The 23,225-nt window shown below is 41.6% G+C and overlaps 1 protein-coding gene across 2 annotated transcripts in view; it reads right to left on the bottom strand.

The window, feature by feature from the left end:
* The window catches only part of LOC139758179 (alkaline phosphatase-like), a 136,778-nt gene extending 113,876 nt beyond the window's left edge, over positions 1–22,902 (bottom strand). Inside the window, exon 1 of one of the 2 annotated variants that reach the window (XM_071679388.1) lies at positions 22,768–22,902. The gene's annotated coding sequence lies outside the window, so the exon portion shown is untranslated. The remainder of the gene's footprint in view (positions 1–22,767) is intronic. The other variant, XM_071679389.1, reaches the window with a different exon arrangement.
* Positions 22,903–23,225: the final 323 nt, after the last annotated feature.

The following is a 23,225-nucleotide window of genomic DNA, read 5'->3' as shown; positions in this document are numbered from 1 at the left end:
GATCATATCATCATCCTGCTGTATGATCGTATCATCTCCCTGCAGCATGATCATATCGTCACCCTGCTGTATGATCACTTCACCATTATGCTGTATGATCATATCATCACCCAGCTGTATAATCATATCTTCACCCTGCTGTATGAACATATCATCACCATGCTGTATGATCATATCACCACCCTGCTATATGATCATATCACCACCATGCTGTATGGTCATATCACCACCCTCCTACATGATCATATCACCAGCCTGCTGTATGATCATATCACCATCCTGGTGTATGATCATATCACACTCCTGCTGTATTGTCACATCACCACCCTGCTATATGGTCAAATCACCAACCTGCTGTATGATCAACCACCCTGCTGTATGATCATATCATCACCCTGCTCTAAGATCATATCATAACAATACTGTATGATAATATGATCACCCTCCGGTATGATTATATCACCATCCTACTCTATGATCATATGACCATCATGCTGCATGATCATATCAACACCTTTCTGTATCATCACATCACCACCCTGCTGTATGATCATATCATCACTGCTGTATGATCACATCACCAACCTTCTCTATGATCATATCATCGCCATGCTGTACGATTATATCATCACCCTTCTGTATAATCATATCACCACCCTTGTTGTATGATCTTATCACCATCCTGGTGTAAGATCATATTACCATCCTGCTGTATGGTCCCATCACCACCCTGCTGTATGGTCACATCACCACCCTGATATATGATCATACCACCTTGCCCTATGATCATATCATCACCCTGCTGTATGATAATATCACCATTCTGCTGTATGATCATATCATCTCCCTGCTGTATGATCATATCACCACCTTGCTGTATGATCATATCATCTCCCTGCTGTATGATCAAATCACCTCCCTTATGTATGATCATATCACCATCCTGCTGTGTGATCATATCATCATCCTGCTGTATGATCATATCATCACCCTGAGTATGATCATATCATCACCCTGCTGTATGATAATATCATCATCCTGCTCTATGATTATATCACCACCCTGCTTTATGATCATATCACTACCTTGCTGTATGATCATATCACCACCCTGCTGTATGATCATATCATCACCTGCTGATGTATATCACATCACCATTCTGCTGTATGATCACATCACCATCCTGCTGTATGATCATATCACCACCTGCTGTATGATCATATCCATCACCTGCTGTATGATCATATCACACCCTCTGTATGATCATATCATCACCCTGCTGTATAATCACATCACCACCCTGCTGTATGATCATATCACCACTGCTGTGTCATACTACGCTGTAATCATATCACCCCTGCTGTATGATCTATATCACCACCTGCTGTATGTCACATCATCCACCCTGCTGTATGATCATATCACCACCTGCTGTATGATCAATCACACCTGCTGTATGATATCATCACCTGTGTATGTCAATCACCACCTGCTGTATGATCATATCACACCTGCTGTGATATATGGTCATATCATCACCCTGCTGTATGATCATATCACCACCTGCTGTATGATCATATCATCACCCTGCTGTATGATCACATCACCACCCTGCTGTATGATCATATCACCATCCTGCTGTATGATCATATCATCACCCTGCTGTATGATCATATCACCACCTGCTGTATGATCATATCATCACCCTGATGTATGATCATATCACCACCTGCTGTATGATCATATCACCATCCTGCTGTATGTATAAACATCACCACTCTGTATGATCACATCACCTCTGCTGTATGATCATATCATCACCGTGGTGTATGATCATATCATCACCCTGCTGTATGTCATATCACCACCCTGCTGTATGATCAATCACCACCTGTGTATGATCAATCACCACCTGCTGTATGATCATATCACCATCCTGCTGTATGATAATAACATTCTCCCTGCTGTATGATCATATCACCATCTGCTGTATGATCATATCACCACCCTGCTGTATGATCACATCACCATCCTGCTGTATGATCATATCACCATCCTGCTGTATGATCATATCACACCCTGCTGTATGATCATATCATCACCCTGCTGATGATCACATCACCACCTGCTGTATGATCAAATCACCACCCTGATGTATGATTATAGCTTCACCCTGCTGTATGATCATATCACCACCCTGCTGTTTGATCATGTCACCATCCTGCTGTTTTTTTTTTTTTTTTTTTTTTTTTTTTTTTTTTTTTTTTTTTTTTTTTTTTTTTGCTGTATGATCATATCATCACCCTGCTAACCTGCTGTATGATCAAGTACCTTAGTATGATCATATCACACCTGCTGTATGATCATATCACCACCTGCTGTATGATCATTCACACCCTGCATATGATCATATCATCACCCTGATGTATGATCACATTAATCCTGCTGTATATCAATATCACCCTGCTGTATGATAATATACATCCTGCTATGATCACATCACCATCCTGCTGTATGATCATATCACCACCCTGTGTATGATATCATCACCTGCTGTATGGTCATATACACCCTGCTGTATGATCATCACCATCCTGCTGTATGATCATTCACCACCCTGCTGTATAATCATATCATCACCTTGCTGTATGATCATATCACCCACTGTATGATCATATCACCACCCTGCTGTATGATCATATCACCATCCCCTGTATGTAACCTTATATCACCACCTGCTGTATGATCATATCATCACCCTGTGTATGATCATATCACCACCCTGCTGTATGTGCATATCACCACCCTGCTGTATGATTATATCACCACCTGCTGTATGATCATATCATCACCCTGATATGTCATATCATCACCCTGCTGTATGACTACATCACCTGCTGTATGATCATATCATCACCCTGCTGTATGATCAATACATCCTGCTATATTCATATCATCATCCTGCTCTATGGTCATATCACCACCCTGCTGTATGTTCATATAATCACCCTGATGTATGATCATATCATCACATTGCTGTATGATCAATCACCTCCTGCTTATGATCATATCACCACCTGCTGTATGATCATATCATCACTCTGCTGTATGATCATATCATCACCCTGCGTATGATCAATCACACCCTGCTGTATGATCATATCACACCCTGCTGTATGATCATATCATCACCCTGCTGTATGATCATATCACACCTGCGTATGATCATATCACCATCCTCTGTCATGGTAACATCACCACCTGCTGTATGATCATCATCACACCTGCTGTATGATCATATCACCACTGCTTATGATCATATCATCACCTGCTGTATGATCATATCATCACCTGCTGTATGATCATATCATCCCCTCTCTATGATTACATATCACCATCTGCTGTATGATCATATCACCACCCTGCTGTATGATCATATCACACCTGCTGTATTAAATAATCACACCCTGCTGTATGATCATATCATCACCTGCTGTATGATCATATCACCACCCTGCTGTATGATCATATCATCACCCTGCTATATGTCAATCTACCCTCTATATACATACCCTTGTATGATATATCATCACCCTGCTGTATGATCATATCATCACCCTGCTGTATGATCACATCACCACCCTCCTTTCTGATCATATCATCACCCTGCTGTATGATCATATCATCACCGTGCTGTATGATCATATCCTCACAATGCTGTATGATCACATCACCAGCCTTCTCTATGATCATATCACCATCCTGCTGTATGATCATATCCTCACCCTGCTGTATGATCACGTCACCACCCTGCTGTATGGTCATATCAACATCTTACAGTATGACCATATCATATCACCACCCTGCTGTATGATCACATATTCATCTTGCTGTATGATCATATCATTACCCTGCTGTATGATCATATCACCATCCTCCTGTATGATCATTTCACCTTCCTGCTGTATGGTCACATCATCATCCTCCTGTATGGTCACATCACCATCCTGCTGTATGATCATATCACCACCCTGCTGTATGATCGCATCATCACCCTGCTGTATTATCTTATCATCACCCTGCTGTATGATCACATCACCACCCTGCTGTATGATCATATTAAATCCTGCTGTATGTCCATATCACCACCCTGATGTATGATCATATTATCACCCTGCTGTAGGATCATATCACCGTCCTGCTGTATGATCATATCACCATCCTGCTGTATGATCATATCACCGCCCTGCTGTATGTTCATATTACCATCCTGCAGCGTGTTCACATAATCACCCTGCAGTATGATCATTTCACCATCCTGCTGTATGGTCACATCACCACCCTGCTGTATGATCATATCTTCACCTTGTTGTATGGTCACATCACCACCCTGCTGTATGATCATATCACCACCCTGCTGTATGATCATATCATCACCCTGCTGTATGATCATTTCACCACCCTCCTGTATGATCATATCATCACCCTGCTGTATGATCATATCATCACAGTGCTGTATGATCACATCACCATCCTGCTGTATTATCATATCATCACCCTGCTGTATGATCATTTCACCACCCTACTGTATGACCATATCATCACCCTGCTGTATGATCACATCACCAATCTGCTGTATGATCATATCACCATCCTGCTGTATCATCATATTATCACCCTGCTGTATGATATTATCACCCTGCTCAGTATGATCTTATCATCACCCTGTTGTATGAAGATATCATCATCCACCTGTATGATCATATCACCTTCTTGCTGTATGGTCACATCACCATCCTGCTGTATGATCACATCACCATCCTGCTGTATGATCAGATCACCATCCTGCTGTATAATCTTATGATCACCCTCCTGTATGACGATATCATTATCCTGCTGTATGATCATATCACCATCCTGCTGTGTGGTCACATCACCATCCTGCTGTATGATCACATCACCATCCTGCTGTATGATCATATCACCACCCTGCTGTATGATCAAATCATCACCCTGCTGTATGATCACATCACCACCCTGCTGTATGATCATATCACCATCCTGCTGTATGATCATATCACCACCCTGTTGTATGATCATATCATCACCCTGCTGTGTGATCTTATCATCACCTTGCTGTATGACGATATCATCATCCTTCTGTATGATCATATCACCATCCTGCTGTATGGTCACATCACCATCCTGTTGTATTATTACATCACCATCCTTCTGTATGATCACATCACCACCCAGATCTATGATCATATCATCACCCTGCTGTATGATCATATCATCACCCTGCTGTATGATCATATCACCATCCTGTTGTATTATCACATCACCATCCTTCTGTATGATCACATCACCACCCAGATCTATGATCATATCATCACCCTGCTGTATGATCATATCATCACCCTGCTGTATGATCATATTATCACCCTGTGTATGATCATATCATCACCCTGCAGTATGATCATATTATCACCCTGCTGTATGATCATATCACCAACCAGCCGTATGATCATGTCACCATCCTGCTGTATGATCACATCACAATCCTACGATATGAACACATCACCACCCTGCTGTATGATCATAGCTTCACCCTGCTTTATGATCATATAACCACCCTGTTGTTTGATTATATCACCACCCTGCTGTATGATCACATCACCACCCTGCTGTATGATTATATCATCTCCCTGCTGTATGATCATGTCACCATCCTGCTATATGATCATATCACCATCCTGCTGTATGATCATATCACCACCCTGATGTATGATCGAATCACCACCCTGCTGAATGATCATATCATCCCCCTGCTGTATGATCACATCACAAGCCTGCTGTATGGTCATATCATCACCCTGTTGTATGACCATATCATCACCTTGCTGTATGATCACATCACCAGCCTGCTGTATGTTCATATCCCGATCCTGCTGTATGATCATGTCATCACTCTGGTGTACGATCACATCATCCCCCTGCTGTATGATCATATCACCAACCTGGTGTATGATCATATCATCATCCTGCTGTATGATCACATCACCACCCTCCTGTCTGATCATATAATCACCTTGCTGTATGATCATATCACCACCGTGCTGTATGATCATATCCTCACAATGCTGTATGATCACATCACCAGCCTTCTCTATGATCATATCACCATCCTGCTGTATGATCATATCATCACCCATTTGTATGATCATATCATCACCCATTTGTATGATCATATCATCACCCTGCTGGATGATCACATCACCAGCCTTCTCTATGATCATATCACCATCCTGCTGTATGATCATATCATCACCCATTTGTATGATCATATCATCACCCTGCTGGATGATCACATCACCCTGCTGTATGATCATATCTCCATCCATACGTATAATCATATCCTCACCCTGCTGTATGATCACGTCACCACCCTGCTGTATGGTCATATCAACATCTTGCTGTATGATCATAACATATCACCATCCTGCTGTATGATCACATAACCATCTTGCTGTATGATCATATCATTACCCTGTTGTATGATCATATCACCATCCTCCTGTATGATCATTTCACCTTCCTGCTGTATGGTCACATCACCATCCTCCTGTATGGTCACATCACCATCCTGCTGTATGATCATATCATCACCCTGCTGTATAATCACATCACCATCCTGCTGTATGGTCACATCACCATCTTTCTGTATGATCATATCACCATCCTGCTGTGTGTTCATATGAGCACCCTGCTGTATGATCATATCACCGTCCTGCTGTATGATCATATCACCATCCTGCTGTATGTTCATATTATCATCCTGCAGCGTGGTCACATGATCACGCTGCAATATGATCATTTCACCATCCTGCTGTATGGTCACATCACCACCCTGCTGTATGATCATATCTTCACCGTGTTGTATGGTCACATCACCACCCTGCTGTATGATCATATCACCACCCTGCTGTATGATCATATCATCACCCTGCTGTATTATCATATCATCACAATGCTGTATGATGACATCACCATCCTGCTCTATGATCATATCACCATCCTGCTGTATGATCATATCATCACTCTGTTGTATGATCATATCATCACCCTGCTATATGATCACATCACCACCCTGCTGTATGATCACATCACCACCCTGCTGTATCATCATATCACCATCCTGCTGTATGACCATATCACCACCCTGATGTATGATCATATTATCACCCTGCTGTAGGATCACATCACCATCCTGCTGTATGGTCATATCACCATCTTGCTGTATGATCATATCATCAGCCTGCTGTATGACCATATCACCACCCTGCTGTATGATCATATCACCATCCTGATGTATGATCATATTATCACCCTGCTGTAGGATCTCATCACCACCCTGCTGTATGGTCATATCACCATCTTGCTGTATGATCATATCATCACAATGCTGTATGATCACATCACCATCTTGCTGTGTTATCATATCATCACCCTGCTGTATGATCATATCATCAGCCTGCTGTATGATCATATTATCACCCTGCTGTATGATCATATCATCACCCTGCTGTATGATCATTTCACCACCCTCCTGTATGGTTATATCATCACCCTGCTGTATGATCATATCATCACAATGCTGTATGATCACATCACCATCCTGCTGTATGATCATATCATCACCCTGCTGTATGGTCATATCACCACCCTGCTGTATGATCACATCACCATCCTGATGTATGATCACATCACCATCCTGCTGTATGATCATATCACCATCCTGCTGTATAATCTTAACATCACCCTGCTGTATGACGATATCATCATCCTGCTGTATGATCATATCACCACCCTGCTGTGTGGTCACATCACCATCCTGCTGTATGATCAAATCACCATCCTGCTGTATGAGTATATCAACACCCTGCTGTATGATCAAATCATCACCCTGCTATATGATCACATCACCACCGTGCTGTACGATCATATCACCATCCTGCTGTATGATCATATCATCACCCTGGTGTATGATCATATCATCACCTTGCTGTATGATCTTATCATCACCCTGCTGTATGACGATTTCACTCTCCTGCTGTATGATCATATCACCATCCTGCTCTATGGTCACATCACCATCCTGCCGTATGATCACATCACCATCCTGCTGTATGATCATATCATCACCCTGCTGTATGATCATATCATCACCCTGCTGTATGATCACATCACCACCCTGCTGTATGATCATATCACTATCCTGCTGTATGACCATATCACCACCCTGATGTATGATCATATTATCACCCTGCTGTAGAATCACATCACCATCCTGCTGTATGGTCATATCACCATCCTGCTGTATGATCATATCATCATCCTGCTGTATGATCATATCACCACCCTGATGAATGATCATATCACTATCCTGCTGTATGACCATATCACCACCCTGATGTATGATCATATTATCACCCTGCTGTAGGATCACATCACCATCCTGCTGTATGGTCATATCACCATCCTGCTGTATTATCATATCATCACCCTGCTGTATGATCATATCACCACCATGCTGTATTATCATATCACCACCCTGCTGTATGATCACATCACCACCCTGCTGTATGATCATATCATCTCTCTGCTGTATGATCATGTCACCATCCTGCTATATGATCATATCACCATCCTGCTGTATGATCATATCACCACCCTGATGTATGATCGAATCACTACCCTGCTGAATGATCATATCATCCCCTGCTGTATGATCACATCACAAGCCTGCTGTATGATCATATCATCACCCTGTTGTATGACCATATCATCACCTTGCTGTATGATCACATCACCAGCCTGCTGTATGTTCATATCCCGATCCTGCTGTATGATCATGTCATCACCCTGGTGTACGATCACATCATCACCCTGCTGTATGATCATATCACCACCCTGCTGTATGATCATATCATCACCCTGCTGTATGATCACATCACCACCCTCCTGTCTGATCATATCTTCACCCTGTTGTATGACCATATCATCACCTTGCTGTATGATCACATCACCAGCCTGCTGTATGTTCATATCCCGATCCTGCTGTATGATCATATCACCAGCGTGCTGTATGATCATATCACCACCGTGCTGTATGATCATATCCTCACAATGCTGTATGATCACATCACCAGCCTTCTCTATGATCATATCACCATCCTGCTGTATGATCATATCATCACCCATTTGTATGATCATATCATCACCCATTTGTATGATCATATCATCACCCTGCTGGATGATCACATCACCCTGCTGTATGATCATATCACCATCCTTATGTATAATTATATCCTCACCCTGCTGTATGATCACGTCACCACCCTGCTGTAGGGTCATATCAACATCTTGCTTTATGATCATATCATATCACCACCCTGCTGTATGATCACATAACCATCTTGCTGTATGATCATATCATTACCCTGTTGTATGATCATATCACCATCCTGCTGTATGATCATTTCACCTTCCTGCTGTATGGTCACATCACCATCCTCCTGTATGGTCACATCACCATCCTGCTGTATGATCATATCACCACCCTGCTGTATGATCGCATCATCACCCTGCTGTATTATCTTATCATCACCCTGCTGTATGATCACATCACCACCCTGCTGTATGATCATATCACTATCCTGCTGTATGACCATATCACCACCCTGATGTATGATCATATTATCACCCTGCTGTAGGATCACATCACCATCCTGCTGTATGGTCATATCACCATCCTGCTGTATGATCATATCATCATCCTGCTGTATGATCATATCACCACCCTGATGAATGATCATATCGCTATCCTGCTGTATGACCACATCACCACCCTGATGTATGATCATATTATCACCCTGCTGTAGGATCACATCACCATCCTGCTGTATGGTCATATCACCATCCTGCTGTATTATCATATCATCACCCTGCTGTATGATCATATCACCACCATGCTGTATTATCATATCACCACCCTGCTGTATGATCATATCACCACCCTGCTGTATTATCATATCATCACCCTGCTGTATGATCATATCACCACCCTGCTGTATGATGACATCATAACAATGCTGTATGATCACATCACCATCCTGCTGTATGATCACATCACCACCCTGCTGTATGATCATATCACCACCTTGCTGTAGGATCAAATCATCACCCTGCTGTATGGTCATATCATCACAATGCTGTATGATCACATCACCATCCTGCTGTATTATCATATCATCACCCTGCTGTATGATCATATCACCACCCTACTGTATTATCATATCACCACCCTGCTGTATTATCATATCATCACCCTGCTGTGTGTTCACATCACCAATCTGCTGTATGATCATATCACCATCTTCCTGTATCATCATATTATCACCCTGCTGTATGATCATATCATCACCCTGCTCAGTATGATCTTATCATCACCCTGCTGTATGAAGATATCATCATCCACCTGTATGATCACATCACCATCTTGCTCTATGGTCACATCACCATCCTGCTGTATGATCACATCACCATCGTGCTGTATGATCATATCACCACCTTGCTGTAGGATCAAATCATCACCCTGCTGTATGGTCATATCAACACCCTGCTGTATGATCACATCATTATCCTGATGTATGATCACATCACCATCCTGCTGTATGATCAGATCACCATCCTGCTGTATAATCTTATCATCACCGTGCTGTATGACGATATCATTATCCTGCTGTATGATCATATCACCATCCTGCTGTGTGGTCACATCACCATCCTGCTGTATGATCACATCACCATCCCGCTGTATGATCATATCACCACCCTGCTGTATGATCAAATCATCACCCTGCTGTATGATCACATCACCACCCTGCTGTATGATCATATCACCATCCTGCTGTATGATCATATAATCACCCTGTTGTATGATCATATCATCACCCTGCTGCGTGATCTTATCATCACCTTGCTGTATGACGATATCATCATCCTTCTGTATGATCATATCACCATCCTGCTGTATGGTCACATCACCATCCTGCTGTATGATCACATCACCATCCTGCTGTATGATCATATCACCACCCTGTTGGATGATCAAATCATCACCCTGTTTTATGATCACATCACCACCCTGCTGTATGAACATATCACCATCCTGCTGTATGATCATATCACCACACTGCTGTATGATCATATCATCACCCTGCTGTATGATCATATCATCACCCTGCTGTATGACGATATCATCATACTGCTGCATGATCATATCATCACCCTGCTGTAAGGTCTAATCACCACCCTGCTGTATGATCACATCACCGTCCTGATGTATGATCATATCACCATCCTGCTGTATGATCATATCACCATCCTGCTAAATGATCATATCACCACCCTGCCGTATGGTCACATAACCACCCTGCAGTATAATCATATCACCATCCTGCTGTATGATCACATCACCACCCTGCTGTATGATCATATCACCACCCTGCTATATGATCATATCATCACCCTGCTCAATGATCATATCATCACCCTGCTGTACGATGATATCACCATCCTGCTGTATGGTCGTATCACCACCCTGCTGTATGATCATATCATCACTATGCTGTATGATCACATCACCACCCTGCGTATGATCATATCACCATCCTGCTGTATGATCGTATCATCACCCTGTTGTTTGATCATATCATCACCCTGCTGTGTGATCACATCACCACCCTGCTTTATGATCATATCACCATCCTACTGTATGATCATATCACCACCCTGCTGTATGATGACATCATCACCCTGCTGTATGATCATATCACCACCCTGCTGTATGATCAAATCATCACTCTGCTGTATGGTCATATCACCATCTTGCTGTATGATCATATCATCTCCCTGCTCTATGGTCACATCACCACCCTGCTGTATGATCACATCACCATCCTGCTGCGTGATCATATCATCATCCTGCTGTATGATCATATCACCACCCTGCTGTATGATCATATCATCACCCTGCTGTATGACCTCATCACCACCTTGCTGTATGATCATATCACCATCCTGCTGTATCATCATATAACCACCCTATTCTATGATCATATCATCACCCTCCTGTATGATCATATCATCACCCTTCTGTATGACGATATCATCACTCTGCTGTATGATCATATCACCATCCTGCTATATGGTCACATCACCATCCTACTCTATGATCACATCACCATCGTGCTGTATGATCATATCACCACCGTGATGTATGGTCAAATCATCACCCTGCTGTATGGTCATGTCACCACCCTGCTGTATGATCACATCAAGGATCTTAATGTGCACAAGGATCTTAATGTATGCAAGGATCTTTATATTCACGAGGGTCTTAATGTTCACAAGAATCTTAATGCATGCAAGGATCTTAATGTTCACAAGGATCTTAATATTCACAAGGATCTTAATGTTCACAAGGATCTTAATGTTCACAAGGATCTTAATGTACGCAAGGATCTTAATGTACGCAAGGATCTTAATGTACGCAAGGATCTTAATGTTCACAAGGATCTTAATATTCACAAGGATCTTAATGTTCACAAGGATCTTAATATTCACAAGGATCTTAATGTTCACAAGGATCTTAATGTTCACAAGGATCTTAATGTTCACAAGGATCTTAATATTCACAAGGATCTTAATGTTCACAAGGATCTTAATGTTCACAAGGATCTTAATGTTCACAAGGATCTTAATGTTCACAAGGATCTTAATATTCACAAGGATCTTAATGTTCACAAGGATCTTAATGTTCACAAGGATCTTAATGTACGCAAGGATCTTAATGTTCACAAGGATCTTAATGTTCACAAGGATCTTAATATTCACAAGGATCTTAATGTTCACAAGGATCTTAATGTTCACAAGGATCTTAATGTACGCAAGGATCTTAATGTACGCAAGGATCTTAATGTACGCAAGGATCTTAATGTACTCAAGGATCTTAATATTCACAAGGATCTTAATGTTCACAAGGATCTTAATGTTCACAAGGATCTTAATGTACGCAAGGATCTTAATGTTCACAAGGATCTTAATGTTCACAAGGATCTTAATATACGCAAGGATCTTAATGTTCACAAGGATCTTAATGTTCACAAGGATCTTAATGTACGCAAAGATCTTAATGTTTGCAAGGATCTTAATGTTCACAAGGATCTTAATATACGCAAGGATCTTAATGTTTGCAAGAATCTTAATGTTCAAAAGGATCTTAATATTCAAAAGGATTTTAATATTCACAAGGATCTTAATGTATGCAAGGATCTTAATGTTCACAAGGATCTTAATGTTCACAAGGATTTTAATGTACGCAAGGTTCTTAATGTTCACAAGGATCTTAATGTTCACAAGGATCTTAATGAACGCAAGGATCGTAATATACGCAAGGATCTTAATGTTGACAAGGATCTTAATGTTCACAAGGATCTTAATATTCACAAGGATCTTAATGTTCACAAGGATCTTAATGTTCACAAGGATCTTAATGTATGCAAGGATCTTTATATTCACGAGGGTCTTAATGTTCACAAGAATCTTAATGCATGCAAGGATCTTAATGTTCACAAGGATCTTAATATTCACAAGGATCTTAATGTTCACAAGGATCTTAATGTTGACAAGGATCTTAATGTTCACAAGGATCTTAATATTCACAAGGATCTTAATGTTCACAAGGATCTTAATGTTCACAAGGATCTTAATGAACGCAAGGATCGTAATATACGCAAGGATCTTAATGTTCACAAGGATCTTAATGTTCACAAGGATCTTAATATTCACAAGGATCTTAATGTTCACAAGGATCTTAATGTTCACAAGGATCTTAATATACGCAAGGATCTTAATGTTGACAAGGATCCTAATGTTCACAAGGATCTTAATGTACTCAAGGATCTTAATATTCACAAGGATCTTAATGTTCACAAGGATCTTAATGTTCACAAGGATCTTAATGTTCAAAAGGATCTTAATATTCAAAAGGATTTTAATATTCACAAGGATTTTAATGTATGCAAGGATCTTAATGTTCACAAGGATTTTAATGTACGCAAGGTTCTTAATGTTCACGAGGATCTTAATGTTCACAAGGATCTTAATGTTCAAAAGGATCTTAATATTCAAAAGGATTTTAATATTCACAAGGATTTTAATGTATGCAAGGATCTTAATGTTCACAAGGATTTTAATGTACGCAAGGTTCTTAATGTTCACAAGGATCTTAATGTTCACAAGGATCTCAATGTACGCAAGGATCTTAATGTACGCAAGGATCTTGATGTTCACAAGGATCTTAATATACTCCATGATCTTAATGTTCACAAGGATCTTAATGTATGCAAGAATCTTAATGTTCACAAGAATCTTAATGTTCACAATAATCTTAATGCATGCAAGAATCTTAATGTACGCAAGGATCTTAATGTTCACAATGATCTTAACATACGCAAGGATCTTAATGTTCACAAGGATCTTAATGTTCAAAAGGATCTTAATGTTCACAAGGATCTTAATGTTCAAAGGGATCTTAATGTGCGCAAGGATCTTAATGTTTGCAAGGATCTTTATGTTCACAAGGATCTTAATGTTCATAAGGATCTTAATGTTCACAAGGATCTTAATGTATGCAAGCATCTTAATGTTCAGAAGGATCTTAATGTATGCAAGGATCTTAATGTTCACAAAGATCTTAATGTTCATAAGGATCTTAATGTTCACAAGGATCTTAATGTATGCAAGCATCTTAATGTTCAGAAGGATCTTAATGCATGCAAGCATCTTAATGTTCACAAGGATCTTAATGTTCAAAGGGATCTTAATGTGCGCAAGGATCTTAATGTTTGCAAGGATCTTTATGTTCACAAGGATCTTAATGTTCATAAGGATCTTAATGTTCACAAGGATCTTAATGTCTGCAAGCATCTTAATGTTCAGAAGGATCTTAATGTATGCAAGGATCTTAATGTTCACAAGGATCTTAATGTTCATAAGGATCTTAATGTTCACAAGGATCTTAATGTATGCAAGCATCTTAATGTTCACAAGGATCTTAATGTATGCAAGGATCTTAATGTTCACAAGGATCTTAATGTTCATAAGGATCTTAATGTTCACAAGGATCTTAATGTATGCAAGCATCTTAATGTTCACAAGGATCTTAATGTATGCAAGGATCTTAATGTTCACAAGGATCTTAATGTTCATAAGGATCTTAATGTTCACAAGGATCTTAATGTATGCAAGCATCTTAATGTTCAGAAGGATCTTAATGTACGCAAGGAACTTAATGTAGGCAAGGATCTTAATGATCACAAGGACCTTAATGCTCAGAAGGATCTTAATGTATGCAAGGATCTTAATGTTCAGAAGGATCTCAATGTAGGCAAGGATCTTAATGAACGCAAGGATCTTAATGTATGCAAGGATCTTAATGTACGCAAGAATCTTAAGGTTTGTAACGTTTTCAATGTACACAAGCATCTAAATGTATGCAACAAATATATGGTTTGCAACGTTTTTACTATACGCATGGATCTTAATGTACGCAAGAATCTTGATATACGTAAGGATCTTAAATAACCTAAGGATCTTGATGTTAAAAAGGATCTTAATGTACGCAAGGATCTTAATGTACGCAAGGATCTTAATGTACGCAAGGAACTTAATGTACGAAGGATCTTAATGTACGCAAGGATCTTAATGTACGCAAGGATCTTAATGTACGCAAGGATCTTAATGTACGCAAGGATCTTAATGTACGCAAGGATCTTAATGTATGCAAGGATCTTAATGTACGCAAGGATCTTAATGTACGCAAGGATCTTAATGTATGCAAGGATCTTAATGTATGCAAGGATCTTAATGTACGCAAGGATCTTAATGTACACAAGGATCTTAATGTACGCAAGGATCTTAATGTATGCAAGGATCTTAATGTACACAAGGATCTTAATGTACGCAAGGATCTTAATGTATGCAAGGATCTTAATGTACGCAAGGATCTTAATGTACGCAAGGATCTTAATGTTCACAAGGATCTTAATGTATGCAAGGATCTTAATGTACGCAAGGATCTTAATGTATGCAAGGATCTTAATGTATGGAATGATCTTAATGTACACAAGGATCTTAATGTACGCAAGGATCTTAATGTATGCAAGGATCTTAATGTATGACAAGGATCTTAATGTACACAAGAATCTTAATGTACGCAAGGAACTTAATGTATGCAAGGATCTTAATTTATGGATGGATCTTAATGTACGCAAGGATCTTAATGTATGGAAGGATCTTAATGTACGCAAGGATCTTAATGTACACAAGGATCTTAATGTTCACAAGGATCTTAATGTTCACAAGGATCTTAATGTTCACAAGGATCTTAATGTACACAGGATCTTAATGTTCACAAGGATCTTAATGTTCACAAGGATCTTAATGTACACAAGGATCTTAATATTCACAAGGATCTTAATGTACACAGGATCTTAATGTTCACAAGGATCTTAATGTTCACAAGGATCTTAATGTACACAAGGATCTTAATGTTCACAAGGATCTTAATGTTCACAAGGATCTTAATGTTCACAAGGATCTTAATGTACACAGGATCTTAATGTTCACAAGGATCTTAATGTTCACAAGGATCTTAATGTACACAGGATCTTAATGTTCACAAGGATCTTAATGTACACAAGGATCTTAATGTACGCAAGGATCTTAATGTATGGAAGGATCTTAATGTTCACAAGGATCTTAATGTTCACAAGGATCTTAATGTACACAGGATCTTAATGTATGGAAGGATCTTAATGTTCACAAGGATCTTAATGTTCACAAGGATCTTAATGTACACAGGATCTTAATGTTCACAAGGATCTTAATGTACACAAGGATCTTAATGTACGCAAGGATCTTAATGTATGGAAGGATCTTAATATTCACAAGGATCTTAATGCACGCAAGGATCTTAATTTTCACAAAGATCTGTATGTTCACAAAGATCTTAATTTTCACAAGGGTCTTAACGTACATAAGGATCTTAAGGTTTACTTTTTTAATGTACGCAAGGATCTTAAGGTTTGCAAAGTTTTTAATGTACGCAAGAAGCTTAATGTACGCAAAGATCTTGATATACACAAGGATCTTAGTATTCATAAGGATCTTAATTACAAAGGATCTTAATGTACACAAGGATCTTAATGTTCACAAGGATCAAAATTTACGCAAAGATCTTAATATGAATCAGTGCTGCTAACGATGCAATCTCTGAGGAAGACCACGCTGCTATACTACATCACCACCACCATGATGCTATGCCACAACAGCTCCACCACGCTACTATACCATAACCCCATCACTACGCTGCTATACCACATCACCACCATCATTAGGCTATACCACTAAACCACCACCTCGCTGCTATACCACAACACCACCACCACCCTGCTATACCACACTGCTGTACTACAACACCACCATCACGCTGCTATACCACATCACCACGACGCTGCTATACCACAACACCACCATGATGCTATACCAAGAAACACCACCACCACGTGCTGTACCAGAACACCACCACCATGATGCTATACCAAAAAGCACTATCTATCACCACGCTGCTATACCACATCACCATCACGCTGCTATACCACAACACAATCACCACGCTGCTATACCACAACACCATCATCACGCTGCTATTCCACAGCACCACTATGATGCTATACCATAACACCACCATGACGCTGCTATACCACACCACCACCATGATGCTATACCACACCACCACCATGATGCTATACCAGAACACCACCATCATGCTGCTATACCACAACACTGCCTTGAGGCTACGCCACAACACCACCATCACGCTGCTATACCACAACACCACCACCAAGCTGCTACACCACACCACCACCATGATGCCATACCAAAACACCACAACCACGCTGCTATACCACAGCACCACCAACATGATGCTATATCACAGCACCACCACCTCGTTGCTATACCATAACACCACCACCACGCTGCTATACCACAACACCACCATGATGCAATACCACAACAACACCACGCCGCTATACCACAGCAGTACCACAACGCTGCTATACCACACCACCACCATGATGCTATACCACAACACCACCACCACGCTGCTGTACCACAACACCACCAGTACGCTGCTATACCACAAATCACCATGATGCTATACCACAACGCCACCACCACGCTGCTATACCATAACAAGACCACCATGATGCTATACCACAACACCTCCACCACGCTGCTATGCCACAACATGACTACCATGATGCTATACCACAACATAATCACCACGCTGCTATACCACAACACTACCACCATGATGCTATACCACAACATCATCACCACACTGATATACCACAACACTAACACCATGATGCTATACCACAACACCATCACCATGATTCTATACCACAACGCCAACACCACGCTGCTATACCACAACACCACCACGCTGCTATACCACAAGACCACCATGATGCTATACCACAACACCACCACCACGCTGCTATACCACAACATCACCACCATGATGCTATACTACAACACTGCCACCACGCTGCTATACCACACCATCACCAGCACGCTGCTATACCACAACACAACCACCAAACTGCTATACCAAAACACTATCATGATGCTATACTACAGCACAACACCATGATGCTACACCACAAAACCATCACCATGCTGCTGTACCACATTACTACCACCATGATGCTATACCACCATGATACTATACCACCACGCTACTATACCACACCACCACCATGATGCTATACCACAACACCACCACCACGCTGCTAAATCACACCACCACCATGATGCTATACCACACCACCACCATGATGCTATACCACAACACCACCACCACGCTGCTAAATCACAACGCCACCACCATGATGCTATACCACACTACCACCATGATGCTATACCACAACACCACCACCACGCTGCTAAATCACAACGCCACCACCATGATGCTATACCACACCACCACCATGATGCTATACCACAACACCACCACCACGCTGCTAAATCACAACACCACCACCACGCTGCTATACCACACCACCACCATGATGCTATACCACAACACCACCACCACGCTGCTAAATCACAACACCACCACCATGATGCTATACCACAACATCATCACCACGCTGCTATACCACTACCACCGTGATGATATACCACAACACCATTACCATGATTCTATACCACAACACCATCACCACGCCGCTATGCCACAACAAGACCAACATGATGCTATACCACAACACCACCACCACGCTGCTATACCACAACACCATCTCCACGCTACTATACCACAACACCACCACCATGATGCTATACCACAACACCACTACCACGCTGCTATACCACAACACTATCTCCACGCTACTATACCACAACACCACCACCATGATGCTATACCACAACACCACTACCACGCTGCTATACCACACCATCACCAGCACGGTGCTATACCACAACACCACCACCATGATGCTATACAACAACACCACCACCACGCTGCTATACCACATCATCACCAGCACGGTGCTATGCCACAACACCCCTACCATGATGCTATACCACAAAGCCACCACCACGCTGCTATACCACAACACCAACACCATGATGGAGGATAAGGGCTCAGAACAAACACTAGGAGGATAAGGGTTCAGAACAAACACTAGGAGGATAAGGGTTCAGAACAAACACTAGGAGGATAAGGGTTCAGAACAAACACTAGGAGGATAAGGGTTCAGAACAAACACTAGGAGGATAAGGGTTCAGAACAAACACTAGGAGGATAAGGGCTCAGAACAAACACTAGGAGGATAAGGGTTCAGAACAAACACTAGGAGGATAAGGGTTCAGAACAAACACTAGGAGGATAAGGGTCAGAACAAACACTAGGAAGATAAGGGTTCAGAACAAACACTAGGAGGATAAGGGTTCAGAACAAACACTAGGAGGATAAGGGTTCAGAACAAACACTAGGAGGATAAGGGCTCAGAACAAACACTAGGAGGATAAGGGCTCAGAACAAACACTAGGAGGATAAGGGCTCAGAACAAACACTAGGAGGATAAGGGCTCAGAACAAACACTAGGAGGATAAGGGTTCAGAACAAACACTAGGAGGATAAGGGTTCAGAACAAACACTAGGAGGATAAGGGTTCAGAACAAACACTAGGAGGATAAGGGTTCAGAACAAACACTAGGAGGATAAGGGTCAGAACAAACACTAGGAGGATAAGGGTTCAGAACAAACACTAGGAGGATAAGGGTTCAGAACAAACACTAGGAGGATAAGGGTTCAGAACAAACACTAGGAGGATAAGGGCTCAGAACAAACACTAGGAGGATAAGGGTTCAGAACAAACACTAGGAGGATAAGGGTTCAGAACAAACACTAGGAGGATAAGGGTTCAGAACAAACACTAGGAGGATAAGGGTTCAGAACAAACACTAGGAGGATAAGGGCTCAGAACAAACACTAGGAGGATAAGGGTTCAGAACAAACACTATCATACCACAACGCCAACATGATGCTACACCACAACAAGACCACCACGCTTCTATACCACAACACCACCACCACGCTGCTATACCACACATCACCACAACGCTACTATACCACAATACCACCACCATGATGCTATACCACAAACCCACTACCACGCTGCTATACCACAACACCACCACCATGATGCTATACTACAACACCACCACTACACTGCTGTACCACCACATTAAACTGTTCTATCACTATCATACCACGACAGTGCTATATAACTGGCATAACACCAAATTGCCAACACAGGCCTCGAGCATCACTCTGATATATCACCAATTGGCTGTACCACCACACTAGCACCACACTGTAGCACGACACTGCTCTACCACCACACTCATTACTTTACTGTATCAGTAGAGAGCGTACCTGTATTGCTATAGGATACTGTACACATATGTCACATAATAGTATGATAAACTCTTTAGTTCAGCTTCTTAGAAACATCTCATATTTCACCAAGTTAATCAACATGAAGGTTCAGAACAAACACTAGGAGGATAAGGGTTCAGAACAAGCACTAGGAGGATAAGGGTTCAGAACAAACACTAGGAGAATAAGGGTTCAGAACAAACACTAGGAGGATAAGGGCTCAGAACAAACACTAGGAGGATAAGGGTTCAGAACAAACACTAGGAGGATAAGGGTTCAGAACAAACACTAGGAGGATAAGGGTTCAGAACAAGCACTAGGAGGATAAGGGTTCAGAACAAACACTAGGAGAATAAGGGTTCAGAACAAACACTAGGAGGATAAGGGCTCAGAACAAACACTAGGAGGATAAGGGTTCAGAACAAACACTAGGAGAATAAGGGTTCAGAACAAACACTAGGAGGATAAGGGCTCAGAACAAACACTAGAAGGATAAGGGTTCAGAACAAACACAAGGAGGCTAAGAGTTCAGAACAAACACTGGGAGGATAAGGGTTCAGAACAAACACTAGGAGGATAAGGGTTCAGAACAAACACTAGGAGGATAAGGGTTCAGAACAAACACTAGGAGGATAAGGGTTCAGAACAAACACTAGGAGGATAAGGGTTCAGAACAAACACTAGGAGGATAAGGGTTCAGAACAAACACTAGGAGAATAAGGGTTCAGAACAAACACTAGAAGGATAAGGGTTCAGAACAAACACTAGGAGGATAAGGGTTCAGAACAAACACTAGGAGGATAAGGGTTCAGAACAAACACTAGGAGGATAAGGGTTCAGAACAAACACTAGAAGGATAAGGGTTCAGAACAAACACTAGGAGGATAAGGGTTCAGAACAAACACTAGGAGAATAAGGGTTGAGAAGAAACACTAGGAGGATAAGGTCTCAGAACAAACACTAGGAGGATAAGGGTTCAGAACAAACACTAGGAGGATAAGGGTTCAGAACAAACACTAGGAGGATAAGGGTTCAGAACAAACACTAGGAGGGTAAGGGTTCAGAACAAACACTAGGAGGATAAGGGTTCAGAACAAACACTAGAAGGATAAGGGTTCAGAACAAACACTAGGAGGGTAGGGGTTCAGAACAAACACTAGGAGGATAAGGGTTCAGAACAAACACTAGGAGGATAAGGGTTCAGAACAAACACTAGGAGGATAAGGGTTCAGAACAAACACTAGGAGGATAAGGGTTCAGAACAAACACTAGAAGGATAAGGGCTCAGAACAAACACTAGGAGGATAAGGGTTCAGAACAAACACTAGGAAGATAAGGGTTCAGAACAAACACTAGAAGGATAAGGGTTCAGAACAAACACTAGGAGGATAAGGGTTCAGAACAAACACTAGGAGGATAAGGGTTCAGAACAAACACTAGGAGGATAAGGGTTCAGAACAAACACTAGGAGGATAAGGGTTCAGAACAAACACTAGGAGGATAAGGGTTCAGAACAAACACTAAGAGTAGAATTTTGTATTATTGTTGAAGAAACACGAGTGCGATTTACGTGGGTCAACACTATAAAGAGGTTGGAGTACCTAAGTAACAATATGACCACTTACTATCACGACCACACTAGCACTGACCAGATCGCTCCTCGCGCGTCCGCCCTCCTCTGCCACTACCCTCAACCACAGCCCAGTCAGCACAACCAGTCTCTAGTGGGTGCATACTGTCCCACAACCCATCTATACCACCACACCAACACCGTGCTGTACCACCACACCACTACACTGTTGTACCACCACACCTACACCCTGCTGTACCACCACCCAACCACACTGTTGTACAACCACAACACCACCCTGCTGTACCACCACACCAACACCCTGCTGTACCACCACACCACCAGCCTGTTGTGCCACCACACCACCACCCCGTTGTACCACCACACCAACACTGTGCTGTACCACCACACAACCACCCTGTTGTACAACCACACCAACACCCTGCTGTACCACCACACCACCACCCTGCTGTACCACCACACCACCACCCTGTTGTACAACCACACCATTAC

The sequence above is a fragment of the Panulirus ornatus genome, chromosome 29 (assembly GCF_036320965.1).
Source record: "Panulirus ornatus isolate Po-2019 chromosome 29, ASM3632096v1, whole genome shotgun sequence".
Taxonomy (NCBI): domain Eukaryota; kingdom Metazoa; phylum Arthropoda; class Malacostraca; order Decapoda; family Palinuridae; genus Panulirus; species Panulirus ornatus.
The sequence above is the reverse complement of the archived record's forward strand: the minus strand, read 5'-3'. Positions and strand labels throughout refer to the sequence as shown.